Here is a 15251-nt window from a genome sequence, read left to right on the forward strand (position 1 = left end):
TAAACCTCTGCTGACTTGTTATATAACAGAATTTTATGGCTGTGTTTATGTTGTATTAATTTCAAGCACCACTCTGAAATCTTATAGAGCTTTATCTGTATCTTTATACCTTTATTCCCTATGCAGTGCCATGTTATGTCAACCTGCTGTGCATTATACGTCCCTTCAGTGAAAAGATCTGTGAAGTAAATAACCGTAAATGTGCAGTTTGTCGAGCCACACCATTCACTAAACCCCACTATGTGTGAAATTGAATCTGTATTGTTGCCGCAAGGTTCTCCAGAACTTCCTCTGAGTAAAGCTGTGCTAATTTGCAGCCGGCTACAGTGTCATTCCAAATTTACATTCCCAATGACACACAGACTTAACATGCTGTAGGTTTCTCTGAACACTGTGGAGGAACAATATAGCCTCAGGCCCCAAGTCAAACAATCAGGACAGGAAGTTCCATCAGTCCTGTCCTCCAATCAGGTGCTCCACCGGTGCTGCTAGGTGACAGAAGGGCTTGATTGGCCCAAAGCATCACCCAGTGCTCGGTAGGACACCAGAGGACACTGGGAAGGACTGTGGATCCATAGCCAACAGGAGAACAGGATAAAAATACTCTGCTGACAAGTCAATTAATCAGGATTTGAAGGTGCTAGAGTGGAGGAGAAGAGTCATGAGGTGAAGATCAGCGGGTGTTTACAGGTTCACAGGGAAATGAGGTAAGAATGGTGACGTAATATCGGTTGTTTTACCCTTGTGCCAGACCTACGCTTTCAATCGTAAAACTATGATGATCCACAATAAAATATTCATTATTATTTAAAACTATGTGTACTATAAATCATAAACCATTTCAATATTTTTGGTGTAAAAATTTCAATTTTCGAAAAAATTTCAAATCTACTTCAGTTGTGCCATCATTTCCAGACACAGCAAACAATTTTGCCACGAATAAAGTTAGTTTTATCATATTTATAAAAGATACATACGCTGTACCGAGTCTTTCCGGAAAAAAAGACTCGCTTATCAGGAAGAAGTGGCCATATAAGGAATTCCGCCTTTTATTACGTGATAAAGGGCCATACTGGAGAAAAAAAAAACTCTCTGAAACTGGAAGTAGTGTATTTGGCACAGAAATACTCAGTCATACATCCAACTATTGTTTTGAAACTGTGGCCATGTTTAACAGTGTAAATAAGTCAGAATGCATGAAATAGCATTAGAACCCCCCTTTAATTCTCATGTTTTAGTTTAAGCTCTTTAGTTAGACTGCTGTCATTTAGAAAAAAAAAAAATTCGAAGGTATGAAAGATGCAATACTACTCTACAGGTACTCAAGATTAACATGAGATTGGTAGAAACTGTGTGTTACCTACCCTTTAATGTGTAAAAAAAGAAAATTGTAGTAATATCCAAGTCACTTCCAAACTGCAATTGTGTCAAATTATGCAAAAAGTTGGACATTTTTTATTTACCTACTGTATGTTAAAGTCGTGATGCAAAAAAAGTTGTAACAACGCAGTGTAACAGACTATTGAATAGAAAAAAATGAATGGCAGGACTTATTTCTATCCATCTGTTATTGATTGGATCTTGCAGTCGAATGTAAAAAGCAGAGGGGTCAAGCATATTTCACCATTGAGTTATGACATTTTGAAAAATTACAAGGTCAAAACATTTGCATTTATTAATCGTTCACAATAAGATGAATAACATATAGCCTTTAGAAAGCAGATAAGGTGAATTTAAATTTCAGATTTTAAGGATAAAGAGAATGCTAGCTATGAAATTAGCCTTTTCATTCCAAACTATTTTTAAAATGTCCACCACAATACATGATCATAAATGTGGTGGAAAGGACACTATGGTGCGAAAATGTCGTTGAAATGACACTATGGTGCAATTTTTCGTTATTTGAGAAAACAATTGCAGAAAAAATATGTTCATCTTCAGTTTTTCCTTTCAGTTTTTGTGTGTAAACTTTACTAACAAGTAAATTCATCTTTAGTTTAAGTGTATCATCCTCCTCCACTGTCTTCCTGCAAATGAACATATAGCTGAGCAGAAAAGGACATCAAGCATTGCTTCTTAAAATCATCCACATTAATTCAGAACCCTCTCGGCAGAAATACTGCATAACAATGCACTGAGGTGTCTCTTCAACGCCAGTGTGAGTGTGAGCTGTCAATCAGCCCTGCTAACACTGGGTTACAGATGAGAGATGTGTGGCCCCCTGTAGGAGGTGCTGTCAGGTTGATGTGATCTTGTTGTCAGTGCTGTGGACGGGATGTCCAGAAGCTCTGGAGCAGTGACCACAGGCAGAATGCCTGGCTGGATAATGCTGTCCAGCAACAAGTCTCCTATTCTGGCTCAAAATGTGACTCATTCTCTATAGAGGGAATTTACATATAGTTATTGTTGTAGGTTCTCATTTATTTGAAAAAAATCCAGATCAATGTACAGGCACTCCTACACCCTTAAACCTTGCAGTCTAATTGGACAGTTATTGGCCAGAACAAGCCATAAAATGGATGAGTTTTTGTGCTGATAGTCCAAAGTCTGATTCTCTGAGGCGTTTGCTTGGCATAACTCTGTCAGCTCTGCTTTTACTTTGAGAGAATATTACAGTTGATGGAATGGTGTAGACTCGGGCCATGAACCCACATGGACAGCTGTAGAGATATTAATTTCACATGATCCCTCTGACAATAAGAATGAAAGGCAGCGAGTGAAAAAAAGGTCTTGAGGGTCTCCATCACCCCTATGATGAATGATCTCCCTGACAGAACGTGCAGTCAAAGTCCACCGGTCCGCCACCTGAGATACTATGCTATTGATTTCCGTGTAGACATTCAGCGTGAACCTCAGAGCTCTGGGCCCTTTGATAAAAGCTTTCATCCATAACGGCAACCGTGCGGATAAACCGTCTGAGACACAAAGTCTGGAACAAGCTGTTTTTTTTAGTGTGATACCAATGTCTTCACTATGCCCTCTCACATTACTGTCAATGCCACCATCATGATCGATCTTTCAGCGTTTAGTTTGTTGTGTTCCAGCACCCTTGGTGTGACCCGTTATTTCCCATCACTAGAGACATTTTTCACAGTTTCTGATGCAGCAGATCACCTTCTCAACAATCTAATATAAGATTAAGGGAATTTTGTCAGCAACGACAACACCCAGATCATAAATAATTTATAATAAAATGTTATTTCTTGCATATCAAGATTTTTTTCCAGCTGTGGAGGCAGGTCACAGGGAGAGAGGGTGTCACCCATTGGTGATTTCAAAATTTGGACTAAACCGCTCAATACATATATAGATTAGCTTTACGATCCCTTTATGAACTTTTTGAAGTGTCAAAGTTTCAATTGCGTAGGCTGTCTATGGAGGGACAGAAAGCTCTCCGATTTCATCAAAAAGATCTTCATATGTTTTCCGAAGACGAACGAAGGTCTTACAGGTTTGGAACAACATGAGGGTCCGTAATTAATTTCATTTTTGGGTGAACTGCATTGTGAACTGCATTGTTTTATAATGTTCCCCTGGGTGCACTAATAATATTAGTATGCTTTTATATCAAAAACTGTCATAATTTAGAAATAAAAGGCATTTTTCCTACCCTGATTTAAGCCCTCTGATTTGAACGCTTTGTTTTATGCCCATTAGTCACTGATAAACTCATGCTGTTTGATTGACAGCTCCAGTGCGTGCCGTTTGATTGACAGCTCTAACGATTGCAAAGGGAGCGTTCTTTGATCGCTTTCCTTATATAATTTAATCACTGCTTAAATAACAGATAAGAGAAACAATGTTATGTTGACATTTTCACTGGTTTGATTTACTGACACATAGACAAAGAACATCTGACTGCATGAATCATTATATATCAGATCAGACATTAGAACAGTAGAAGTAACTCAGTTACTTACATGTTGTTGCATTACTGTCGAGTCCATATCGTAAAAATCGGTTTGCAAAGAATGCACCAAAATGCGATTGATTAACCAAAGAATCAACAGTGGAATTGCGAAAACAAATAAATGAAGCTCAACTGAGGCATTCACTTTGTTGAAAATAAATAACCATATTCCTAGCATAAGGATCCTTTGAAAGGTAATGTTTTGTCCTGTTGTATCGCTCTTCTCTCCTCTTCATCTCACTAACATGCCAGTAGGCGGGGCTAATGTTGCAACGATGAAGTAGGCATTGATTTCTTCTGCGGAGGCAGCGTTTCACCTATCTATGACATTAGGCACATTTCAGGATCAGTCATTCAATGAGCCTGGTGTCAATAAAAGCTTTTATTGAAATAATGAAGTTTTCAGTTCTGAAACTTACAGGATATTCTTATAGTATGATGACCTCTTATATCAAATCTTCAAGGAAAAGTTGATTTCTCAATTTATGACCCCTTAAATGAAACATTTGAACAAGTGACACTAATAAAAACAAACCAAAAATGCAGTTCTGCATTAATCTCTCCTTGCAATGTTGTAAACTTTGTTTGGAACAAACACTGTGAAAAGTGCTATATAAACACATTTTGAAGTATATTATCCATATAATATTTTTTGGTAATTTTTTGTCAATATTTTAATGACATTATTTCTTACACAGTTTATATATTTATATATATTTTAGGAAGAGGTTCGCTTCATTACATTGGGGACTTTGGTATTAAATAAATTGAAAACCTCTGCATTAATACACGCAAATCTGCTATGGTTGAGCAGCAGAGTAGGCCTTCCGCCTGAATTGTATTTAATGTTTAGTGGATACTTTTCTTCTTTGAAAAGAACGATCACCACTCCTCTCTCTATGTGCTGTACGTCTGGCCCCAGGGAAGCAAAAAGCACTTTGTTAAGGTGTGCACCGCACCTTAGTAGAGAGAGAACTCATTTATAGGCTACACTCTGAGCTTGTTCCACTTTATTAGGACACAGCCAAGCCACCAAAGGGGCTGGAGAGTGTGGTCAGACTAGCAGAATGTTCTGTGAAAAGAGCTTCTTCCATGAATAACTCCCAGGTGCTTTCTCTATGAGAAAAACAATGGGCCCTTAAACCCTTATCACCTCTGTAATAGAGGGAAGCAGACTTTTCCATTACATCAAAACAAGAGGGTTTGCATTATTACAGTTATAGGAACACTGTACGACTGCAGTCAGCTGCTAGGCAAAGATGAGTACCATTAACATCAAACAGTGCTGATAACTGCAGTAATGCACATTCGTAAAGTGCTTTTTATGATACACGCTTTCATTCTACACAGCATATGTTCACAGCGCAGTTTCCAATTGCAAATCTATCTAGACTAGCAAACTATTTCCATCTATCAACATGTTATTATAGAAACCAGAGAAGCACTGCTCTGTATTGTTGTACATAGAATATTATATGAATATCTCCAGTCAATAATTCATACATCACTGTATGGCTGTGAATAAACAAATTACATGACTCAAAAGAAATCAGTAAAACTGAAGTGTGTCATACACTGTTTGAAGTGTTTTAAAAATAAAAAAAAAAAAAAAAAAATACAAATATTAAAGGGTTAGTTCACCCAAAAAGGAAAATTCTGTCATTAATTACTCACTCTCATATCGTTCCACACCCGTAAGACCTTCGTTCATCTTCGGAACACAAATTAAGATATTTCTGATAAAATCCGATGGTTTGGTGAGGCCTGCATTGACAGCAAGATAATTAACACAGTTTAAACAGTTTTCGAAGCTTCATGAGGCAGTGTTTTGAAATCGGCCATCACTAGATATTGTTGAATAAAGTCATTATTTAGTTTTTTTGGGGCACAAAAAGTATTCTCGTCGCTTCATAACATTAAGGTTGAACCACAGTCACATGAATTGTTTTAAATGTCTTTAGTAGCTTTCTGGGCATCTGAAAGTGTTAATTATCTTGCTGGCAACGGAGGCCCCACTGAGCCCTCGGATTTTATCAATATCTTATATCAATATCTTAATTTGTGTTCCGAAGATGAACGACACGAGGGTGAGTAATTAATGACAGAATTTTCATTTTTGTGTGAACTAACCCTTTAAAATTTTAAAATAAATTCTGAATATGCTGAATTCTGTCAGGACCACTATCATCAAATATGATAGATAATGCATAGAGTTTGTATTGGCGGTATGGTTCTGTTCTGGGCAAGAACTCTCTGCGCATCCATGCAGCCTAGCATGGATATCAGCAGGGAGAGCAGCAAAAAAAACCCTAGGGTAAACAGAACAGGACCAACATGCAGATATCATTAAATGTCATGATTTAACATACACATATTTCGAGAATTAGTCTGATTCAGGGGAAATAATAAGGCCAATCCTGACTGAAGAGAGAAGGAGCTGGGGATGGAGGAGGGTAATTTGCTCCTGAGAAAAGCAACAGCTGCTAATGATACTGAGGAGCTTATATATAGATGGCGTCGTATTCCTATAGGTAGACATAAGTCACCTGGGAGTCAGCTGATGCAAGCTTGACTGACGTGACCTGCCAGAACTGACGCCAACGCTAGATACTAGTTCATGTAAAGCACAATTTGCACTGAATTAGTCTTCCAAATTTGTGGAATTAACATAATTTAAACCTGTAGACAGATTAAGATTAAATGGAAATAATAATAATAGTTATTATTATTGGTAGTGAAACAAATTTTGCTTCAGTTAAAATTTTTGAAGGTCAAAATAAATGAGAAGCATTATGATATATAATAAAACAGTCCAATCACAGACAATATGAATGGGATTCAATTTCCTGAAAGGTAATTTGTAGGTAAAATGCTCTATTATTTTTTTTACCATGATAATTTCAGACAGGATTAAAGTCAGAAAGTACATGAAACATCCAGTTTTACTGTCCCGGTGTGTGTTTCCCAAAAGCATGGTTAGCCATCTACAGTTGCAAGTTCCGTTGAACTCTTATGGTAATGACGGAACTTGGGACCATAGTTGCTTTTGGGAAATGCACCCCTGCTTGAAGAACACTAGACTTATCCGCATAAGGCTTACACCAACCAATGACAGATGGAGGAAGTGTTCAGAAAACATTTATTTTTTAAGCAAGTGAATCACAAAACAAACTTCAGCTTTAAAAAAAGACCCATTGTTTCTTCATTATACATCTTTTCATTGAGCTTTCTTTAACTGTCATCAACTACCATGTGTATGAAATAACACAGCACACATATTTCCAAACAAAACTCTTAAACTGCTAGAAACCGTCTCAAATCTGGCTGCTCGTTCCTCTGTCAACCAGCACAACGTCTCTGAAATTTATAAACCTACGAATGCAGCATATTCTAAGCTCTGTCACCAACACAGCAGGAACACACTTTCAGCTAATTAGAATCTGAAGATTGCACATTGTCTGACACCCAAACCAGTTCACAGATGGAAGGGAGGAAATTTCAAGAACTCAGAGAAGGAACACTGGGGCCAATGGTCCCTGACGAGAAGAATCCAATATGAAGAGTTTTAATAGGGAAAAAATGATTAATTTTAATCTTGATTTGATGTGATTACAATATTGATTAATATGCAATCAATCAAAAATAGCTCAGTGAACAACCAGGATTTGAATGGTGCCACTGTGATCTCGGTTACATAAAACAGCTTCATTTCTTTTAAATATATCCTTCTCCATTCAATTTGCAGAGATAAGCCCATTATTGTTTGTATACCGAGTCAATAATCTCTAAATATAGAGGCAGTTCGTGTCCTCAGGTGGCATGTTCACAAGGGAATCTTTGGCAGAAGAGGAAATGGTTTCTAAAGAGACTTTTCTCTCTCTGCATCAAAGTCTTCAGCAAAACTGTTTGAACTGCGCTTGGAAGTTATCACATCCCTGCTGTCAAACACATCGTGATGGACCACTGCCTCCATCTGGCTCAGATGTGTTGAATTAGAATAATTTTCTCCAACATAATTTGATAAACTTCTGTGGAAAACAACAAAAAAGTCACTATCTTAAGCTTTTTTAGTCTTCATTGTTCTTCACCACAATCTGTTCCTTCTTAACGACAGCAGGTACTGTAGTACTGGGACAATACCACAGTATTGTACACATTTACACTATAAAATGTCATACATTAAGAAGACACACCTGCTGATTATTAAACCAAAATTAGCATATATCTCCAAAGTCTCCACATCCATTTGTCTCTGTCTAATAGGCAGTTCTACATGTCATTTTAAAGTGAGTCTCTCGTCTGCATTCATCTAATTTAGTCAGGCCGTCTGAACGGGGGTTAGAGAAGAGGCTGGGTGTCCTTTTACTCACCCCCTGAGAGACACTTAACAGATCAGTCTCTGCTGAAGTTCAGCCTAATTGTGTGTTTTTCACTTGAACTCTTTTTAGCGCCGGGTCGCAGGATAAGACGGGACAGGGATAGGGAAGTGCGAAAGGGGGGTATAAGTCTTTCTTTGATAGCTGAGTTTCCCCCAGTGACTGCAAGAGTGGCAGAGAGAGGATCCTGTTTGATCGTCACTCTGAAACCAGCAGAGGCAGGAAGCCTGCTGAAGCTGAGGAGCCTTTAGGTTCAGACATTAGAGAAGATGACTTCTGAAGACACTCTCAGGCTACTTATCAATACAAGAGTTAGTTAATACACTCACTCTTTGGAGTGCTGTCATAAAGGTCAGCTGTTCAATACAGTGCTGTAGTGGAACTAAAAAGTATTTGGACAATTATGTACAAGATATCAAAGCATCATCTGAAAAACAAAAGACAACCTCAGAAACCTATAAATTTTTTTATATTAAAGCTGCAGTCCGTAACTTTTTTTGGTAAAAAATGATCCAAAATAAATTTTTGAGCAAGTACATAACCAGCCATCTCCTTACCTTACCCCGATTCACAATGGTAAGCTTAGTAATAATGTTTTCTAAATAGAGTGGTACTGGTAGGTTTCCGCAGGAAATTCAAGTATGCCGCCGTTCGTCTTTGCATCATTACGTCACGTCTGTTTACATAAAAAAGAAGTCCCAGCTAGTAGGCTATATGGCAGGTGTAGGATGCTGCAGGTGGCGGATCATTTATAGCCTTTTCTCACAGCAGCTGGAAAAATAAACTTAAACTTATTGTTTTGACAATAAACTTATTGTTTTGATGGCGGATTGTAATCCAGAGAGGTCCAAATGACAATCATCATGACAACTGGAGATTCACTCGTAATCAAAAGCAAAAGACTTCGGACTGCAGAGTGGCTGCAGAAATTGAAATCTACAGGTAGCGCTAATATACACTAAATACACATAGTCACGCAAATGCCGATAACATTAGCAATTTGAGAACAAAGTATAACAATAATAATAATTTGTATGGTTTGACGTGATCCAAGCTAAGCGATCGTTAGATTTAATCATCATTGGCAGCGCAATTTATTGTAATGTTTTTTTTTCCTCAGTTGATCAGAACAAAAGTGGCAGACATGTTACTTACTTGTTCAGATGATGTTTTCTGGTGAAAATTCTTATTTTGGTCATACTTCCAAGACACAGAATCTGTGATTCCGAAGTACAGTATCCACACCGGTGCGGTGACTGACAGCAAACATTAGATTCTGAGGAGCCATGCCGATGCACAACCCACGTACAGATGATAATTCTGCAAATAACTGCAATTGCAGGTTTCAAACAGAGATGGCGACAAAGAGGCAAAATTTACGGACTGCAGCTTTAATTATACATTACACATCTAGGCTTAAGTCTAGTCCACACTAAAATGCATGTTTGAGCTGTTTTAACCGAAAGCAACTTGCACTGACATATCTTAAAATGTGTCAGTGCCATTGTTTTGTCTTAAGATAAAAATCAGTAATGTTTTTTTCTAAGGCTTGTTTATAAAAGCTACTTAAATGTCCTAATGGAATTAAGGCTAAATCCTGTCTTAATCTAAGCCCTGTCTGTGAAACCAGGCCTATATCTTTTGAAGAAACACATTTAGAACATATATATTTATATATTAAGTAATTTACATGTACCTTCAACATACCTTTTAGGCCTATTCAATAATACTGTTGGACTGGACATAATTAATTAGATTCACACCAAACATTTATGATATAAACTCAATACTAGAATCCTAATTAGAAAATGTGTATAGAAAAATTGGCATGCAACCTTTAGGCTTTGTCCTTGGGAGAAAGTGAACAAAATACCTAATTTTAATACCATAAAGCCAAAGTATGCTGTGATATATAGTGAAAATATGTTTATTCTAGTTGCCTGTATCACTGCAGATTAAATTAGATTAAATGATGAAGTATTAAACCCCCGTTTGCTGAAAATTAATGTGAAAGAGGTCAGAGATACACTGCGACAAGGAAGCAAAATTTATTACCCGACAAATGGACAAGATCACCTTCATGGCACCATGCACATTACTATGACATGCAAAAGTGTTACCTGCTCATGGGTGACAACAGCAGAAGGAATTCTCTCAGGGAGGCATGGAAAACAAGCTCGCATTAAGTCAATATGCAAACACGTTTGACAAACACAGGCTTATGTAGTTTTCTGATTTCTTCATGTTGATTTCTCATTGACTTTAAATTCATATTGATTTCTTTTTTGTGTTTATATAAGCTACGCGTTGTTCACAAGGCCTTTCAGTTCAAAAGAAACTTCATGCAGCTCAGAGTCATGCTGAGGGGCAGACATAATGACCTATTCATGTTCGCCGGCTATTTGCTCAGTAACTGGGCACAATTGGTGGGCGGATGAAATAATTCAGGAGGAGAAAGAATATTGTAGGGCATTTGTCTGGTGTATTAATTAATCATTTGTTCTCAGCTGTGACTGCAGCGAGGGAGATTCAGTGGAAGCGTTTCTCATCTCTGTGGGAGTCTGATTGCGGCTCATCGCTGAATAGATTCACTTATTGAGTAGATTTGGCTTGAATTTGTCGAGCTGATTGAGTGCCGTGTGACTTTCTGTTATAATCGTGGCATGAGTTTCATGCAGCTCCACAGCCTCCTTTAGTAGGACCACAAAAGCATTGTAATGCCTGTAAAATAAGTCCAATGTCACACATGGCTTATCTTTAATGGCATGTATAAAGCTGGAGGGGTAACCATCCACATCATTGAAAAGGTCACTCTTATGGGAAGGGCTGTGCACCACACACAGGCTAATGAAACAGCTAATATTGTGGAAGGGTGTAGATTTCATCATTTCATGGGTTATGGGCAGAGAAGCACTGCTGGAGAGCTTTTATTGTGACAAACATTTCGATATCAGATTCAGTAACACACCTACATTATTTAAATCAGATGTTACAGCAACTCTTAAAGCGACAGTTCACCCAAAAATGTAAATATTTTGCAATCACTTCTTAAAGGGATAGTTCACATCAAGATTAAAATGCTGTCATAGTTTACTTACCCTCACATCGTTACAAACCTGTATGACTTTCTTTTTTGGAACATAAAATAAGATATCTTGACAAATGTCTTACAAAATGACAATTTTGTTTTGCACCCCATTGACTTCCATTGTATGGGCAAAAACAGTGGAAACAATGGTGACAATTTTCATTTTAGGGTGAACTATTGCTTTAAGAAGTGATTACAAAATATTGATGATGTGCTTCAAGGGGTAGTTTACCCAAAATTAAATACTCACCCTCATGTCATTCCACACCCGTAAGACATTTGTTCATCTTCAAAACACAAATTAAGATATTTTTGATGAAATCCGAGAGGTATATGACTCGTCCATAGACAGCAATATAACCATCACTTTCAAGGTCCATAAAGGTACTAAAGACATCGTTAAAAGAGTCTACATGACTGCAGTTGTTCAACCTTAAATGTATGAATCAGCAAGAATATCTTCTCTTCTGTGTCATTCTTATATTTTGTTAACATACAGCACTTCCATGTTTTATGTCAGAACGCCGTCTCTATATTGGCCGGCTCCTGCGTCAGCATCACACGCATGCGTCGTGCTGCTCACGTGATCAGCTTTGGCCAATACTGAGCCAGCATTCAGACGTAAACACGGAAGCCTTCACTGTGCTTAATGCGTCAACTACTTAAAGGTGCCCTAGAACCAGTTTTTACAAGATGTAATATAAGTCTAATGTGTCCCCTGAATGTGTCTGTGAAGTTTCAGCTCAAAATACCCCATAGATTTTTTTAAATACATTTTTTTAACTGCCTATTTTGGGGCATCATTAACTATGCACCGATTCAGCGTGCAGCCCCTTTAAATCGCACGCTCCCTGAAGTTGTGTTTGTGCATTATACATACTGCAAGTGTTTAAAAATGAAAACAGCGATGTTTCTCTTGTCTCCGTGAATACAGTAAGAAACTATGGTAATTTTAACCACATTTAACAGTACATTAGCAACATGCTAACGAAACATTTAAAAAGACAATTTACAAATATCACTAAAAATATCATGTTATCATGGATCATGTCAGTTATTATTGCTCCAGCTGCCATTTTTCGCTATTGTTCTTGCTTGCTTACCTAGTGTGATGATTCAGCTGTCCACATCCAGACGTTAATACTGGCTGCCCTTGTGTAATGCCTTGAACATGGGCTGGCATATGCAAATATTGGGGGCGTACATATTAATGATCTCGACTGTTACGTAACAGGTGTTATGTTGAGATTCGCCTGTTTTTCTGAGGTCTTTTAAACAAATGAGATTTACATAAGAAGGAGGAAACAATGGAGTTTGAAACTCAATGTATGTCTTTTCCATGTACGGAACTCTTGTTATTCAACTATACCAAGGTAAATTAAATTTTTGACTCTAGGGCACCTTTAAAGGTTAACGACAGAGAAGAGAAGAGATTATTGAATAAAATCATTATTTTTATTTTTGCGTGCAAAAAGTATTCTCGTTGCTTCATAAAATTAAGGTTGAAATTGAGGTTTTAACAATGTCTTTAGTACCTTTCTGGACCTTGAAAGTGGTGATTATATTGCTGTTTATGGACAAGTCATATACCTCTCGGATTTCATCAAAGATATCCTAATTTATGTTCCGAAGATGAACGAATGTCTTATGAGTGTGGAACAACAAGTGGGTGAGTAATTAATAACAGAATTTAAATTTTTGGTGAACTAACCCTTTAACATTGCAACAGTACTTTAGTCACATTTTCATCATTAAATTATTATGAGAGGGCTTTAACCCTCATGAGAACAGACGTTTTGATAAGCAAGTTGCATTAGACACCCAGAATACACTCAAACGGCGAGGATAATTAGAACGAATGCATTGCAGTGTGCCTTATACAGCCTGTGTCTTTAAGAGCCGCCTTTTCCTTTTTTTGTATTTTGGGCATGTGATTGTTACTAAATATTTACTGCACTCAACACCCCCCTAAAGAGTTCAAACTCTGAGAGTGAAATCACACCAATTTCCGACGCGAGAGGGGCTATTTTCTGCCTTTGAAGCGTTTTCCAGCCCCTGACTATGCACCATCCTGTTGAGACGTGCCCAAAAATACACTTCTGCCAGCGTCCTGGCAGCACTGTAGCATATGCGACGCGGCTGGCCTGCAGTGCCCCCCCGCAGAGCTGCCTGCGCTCACATCATTGTCTTAAATACGAAACTGGCACACTCGACGGGCAGTCACCACATAATACCCCCTCTATCCTCTCCGCCAACACAAACACACATTTATATCTGAGGTACAGGGTAAAAAAAAAACCGAGAGCGGCATGTTTTCTGCCACAGTGCATGCGAGGAACGGTGGAACACTTTTACTCCCACACAAAGGTCACAGACTGATTCAGTGTCCTCTGTTTGGATAGTTATCTCAGCAGGGATTAAGGGAAATGGTCTGTCTGATTGGATCTTGAGCTGAAGCTAATACTGCTCTCTCTCCGTTTGAGATATTGAGGAAGATTATAACCTGTGAGAGTGTCAAACAGCACAAAGTACAACGCATACAGTACTTTACCCCAGCAGAGGTTGAATTATTGCAGCGTTTGGAAGGAATATTTGTGTAAATGGGAATATGAGAACTACTCTTAAATTAAAATACCCGCAAACATTTCCTTCTTTGCATTTTGTAAACTTAAGCAGGGACTAATGAAGGCAAAATTATGCAAATATGATAAACAAGTTTTTATGGAGCTCTATATCTATCGTGGCTCTTCCCCAAAAGCTGCCCTTGCTGTCCTCCTCCGAATTTACACTTATGTGCGCCATTCTGCAACAAAAAATGAGAAATGGACATCTTACTACCAACGTTATGGACTTCACAGGCGTCAAATGTGCCAGTTGGGTCAGGGCCTATAAGTAGCGAAACTTAAAATACCCCTATTATGCAATTTTAAAGGTTCCTAATTTTGTTTTGGAGGATCTACAATAAGGCTTACATGCATCCAATGTCAAAAAAACACTTTTATTTTATCATAATATACATTGCATGTCACCTCATTTGCCAAATCCATGTTGTAAAAAAATGAATTTTAACCACTGACTTTTCACGTCCTCGTCCTTTGGAAGTATACAAAGAGAATTTGCATTTGCCCAATTTGCCAAGACCATAGGTTTGTAACACATTTGCCTAATGCCCGCCTATGTAGATATGTTATGGAAGTGAGACTGGAATTGCTGATGACTCGTTTCAGCAGTTCAGAATCGATTCTTTCTTCTAGTAGACAATAACTTTATTTGTTGTGCACTTTGATCTTCAAAACTTACCTTTTACATTCACAAACAGCTATATGACACAATGTATAAAGGGAAATTATATATATATTTAAAAAAAAAGCATAATAGGGGTACTTTAACTAATCTGTTATCACGGTTTTTATCAAAATTAAGTTACAAGCAGCCTTGCATCTGAGAGAATAATCAAATGTGTGCAACTATAATGTTAGCATTGGGTGTTGTTTATCTTAATGGTTTTAATGAACTGATTCTTTTGAATCGTCACTCATTTGTGTTCCTGAAATTCCCTGTGATGCACATTACTTTTTTTTTGTAACTAAATAAATATGGTTAAATACAAAAAAATACATCAGTTTTTTATAACATTTTTATTCAATCACCCTCATGTCACCCCAAGCTAGTAAGACCTTCATTCATCTTCGGAAAACAAATTAAGATATTTTTGATGAAATCCGAGGTCAGAAAGGTAGTAAAGTCATCGTTAAAATAGTCCATGTGACTACATTGGTTCAATCTTAATGTTATGAAGCATCAAGAATACTTTTTGTGCGCAAAAAACAAAACAAAAATAACAACTTTATTCAACGATTTCTTCTCTCCAGTCAGT

General features: G+C 37.6%; 1 long non-coding RNA gene across 1 annotated transcript in view; it reads right to left on the reverse strand.

The window, feature by feature from the left end:
* The window catches only part of LOC137026980 (uncharacterized), a 52612-nt gene that overhangs the window by 16278 nt on the left and 21083 nt on the right, over positions 1–15251 (reverse strand). The window lies entirely within an intron of this gene.

The sequence above is a fragment of the Chanodichthys erythropterus genome, chromosome 2 (assembly GCF_024489055.1).
Source record: "Chanodichthys erythropterus isolate Z2021 chromosome 2, ASM2448905v1, whole genome shotgun sequence".
Taxonomy (NCBI): domain Eukaryota; kingdom Metazoa; phylum Chordata; class Actinopteri; order Cypriniformes; family Xenocyprididae; genus Chanodichthys; species Chanodichthys erythropterus.